General features: G+C 39.7%; 1 protein-coding gene across 1 annotated transcript in view; it reads right to left on the bottom strand.

Annotated features, from left to right (window-relative positions):
- Positions 1-2499, bottom strand: part of GRIP1 (glutamate receptor interacting protein 1) — a 464606-nt gene that overhangs the window by 458663 nt on the left and 3444 nt on the right. The window lies entirely within an intron of this gene.

Genomic DNA, 2499 nt, shown 5'->3' with positions numbered 1-2499 from the left:
GCTTGACAAATCCCAGGAAGCGGTCCATCTCTCGCTCCCCGCACCACCTGGCTCAGCCAGCACGGGAGTGGAGCAACAGCCCAGCTGCTTGGGATTCGGTGGAGCATGAATGCCCAACACCGAACCTGGGGCTGGGGGACGCGCTACCCTTCCATCTGCCTCGGTGCCACCAGCAAGGCAGAGATTTTTAGCCGGGGTGGGGAGGAAAAAATAACAACGGTATGAGTTTACCCTGACCAGATTTCTTACTTTGCTCAATACCCTTTCAAGTGTGTAATTTAGAAAGCATTTAAGAAAAAGAAAAAGAGAGAGAAAGTGAAATGATCATGAAAGACTACGAGAAAAAAATCAAGGGCAAAGCGTTGAATTTCAAATCGCTTTGTAACAAAACAAAATAAAGTTCAACCAGCGATTCCGCTGAGACTCGAGGAGTCCCAGCACTAGAATTTCACTATCCAATGTCTCCATCATCAGGAACGGGGGTGTAGGAGGAGAGAGGGGCGGGGAAACTTGTTAGTCAATGGACTGAACCAAAGCTGGAGACGGAACAGACTTTTTCTTACTGCTCATCCCTCCTCACCTACCCTAGAGTCCAGCACCCAAGCATGGGCTTGGGAAAAGTCTTGGCAAACTATTGTTTGCATGGGGCTGATGGATTAACCCTTAGTTCTCTCTTGCATATCATATTAATGAGCTGCAAAGTGGTTTCATCCATATGCACTGCTTCTTGCTGACAAAAGTGTGCAGTATGTGTTAATTGGAGCAGCAGGGAGAAGGCTCAGCAGCTGCTTTCAAATGACACATTTACCCACTGGGCATTAATGTATTCGAATCGCTGTTTGATCTAAATATTAAAATGCACTTCACAGAGAGGTTTCTCATAGGCTTAGTAACACCATACCATAATCAGCAAATAAAGGAAACTGCATGCTTTGGGGAAAGAAATACAAAAAATCCAACTCTGCTTACTCTGAACTCAAATATAAATCTGGCTGTGTTTTTACACCTTTTTAAAAAATATGAAAAGGAATGGGCTAAATAGCAAATAAAATTTACTCCTTCTTGGTGAAGATGTAAGGAGGGAAAGAAGTTTTGGAAAATGCTCATACCCTATTTGTCCTTTGTTTCTATAATCTCAACCATTTTTTGCGTGTGTTTAAGTATGACAATCAGAAACACCTCAGACTAGCAGAAGAGGTACACTAAGGACTAGACAGGTCAGTGTTAATCAGGAATAATCTTTTTCTCTCCAGTTTCTTTTTCAGATCTTTCAATGAAGGCGAATTTTTAACACCAGGAAAAATTTGATTTGTTTACACTATAATGAATCAAATCATGTCAGCATATTACCTACTAAATTAATAATATTCTGTAGCTCCATATTCCCAGAAATGTAATTTTAAAAAAAGCTCCTTACTGTATAAAGATCATTCAATATCTATGCAATATCAAGTCTGTAGGAACACCCCAGAGTGTCTTCCAGAGGAAAGTGACTGCACTTTGCATTATCTGTTCTTAGATTCACAAGCAATCTGTCTCACCTCTAGATTTTGACAGCTCTCTATTTTCAGATATTAATTACTAATGATGGAGTAGGGAGACATTTACTCAAAGAGGTAAAAATTAGTCAACCAAGAATATTTTGGCCCTAAGATGTGTAGTTAGATTTACAGTTAGACTCAGTGATTACATGAATCTCCCCTATTCCTAGAGATTTCCCTTTTTTATGCCCATGAAGAGAAACACAAACTTAATGATGCTGACATAAAGATACTATAAAAGGTTTTATGAACAACTTTAAACAAAAAAATCACCTGTCTGGTGGTTTCAAATCATTTATTATTCTGACACCCTCAACCAAAATAAACTAGAATGATTTAGAAATGGTGAGCTAACAATTTGAAGATCTGGAGTCAGGATCTTAAGTAGATCACTAAATAAATGATAATAATAACAATACATAACCTTTTCTTTCATTGAATCCTAACAACCTTTATAAGGAGGTGACACCTCTATGGATAAGGAAAGAAGGTTCAAAGGTGTTTTACTGGTTTATCCAAGATCACGCAGGTAACACTGCCAAGTATTATCTAGTACCAAGTATTTTATCATACAAATTCAGAGATTATCTTGCCCATTCAAGAAGTATTTTTCATTCAGTGATTCAATTTTTCTTTCTGTGTACTTGTGATATTGAAATCGAGTTTGAAAACAGTTGCTGACTTTTCTTTTTAATTGAGCTAAACATATATCCGGGGTTATATGACTGTCAAATATACTTTCCCCCAGAGACTGTATCAGATCAGATCAGATCAGATCAGTTGCTCAGTTGTGTCCAACTCTTTGCGACCCCATGAATCGCAGCATGCCAGGCCTCCCTGTCCATCACCAACTCCCGGAGTCTACCCAGACTCACGTCCATCGAGTCAGTGATGCCATCCAGCCATCTCATCCTCTGTCGTCCCCTTCTCCTCCTGCCTCCAATCCCTCCCAGCATCA

The sequence above is a fragment of the Bison bison genome, unplaced genomic scaffold (genome assembly GCF_000754665.1).
Source record: "Bison bison bison isolate TAMUID 2011002044 unplaced genomic scaffold, Bison_UMD1.0 scf7180017864163, whole genome shotgun sequence".
NCBI lineage: Eukaryota > Metazoa > Chordata > Mammalia > Artiodactyla > Bovidae > Bison > Bison bison.
The sequence above is the reverse complement of the archived record's forward strand: the minus strand, read 5'-3'. Positions and strand labels throughout refer to the sequence as shown.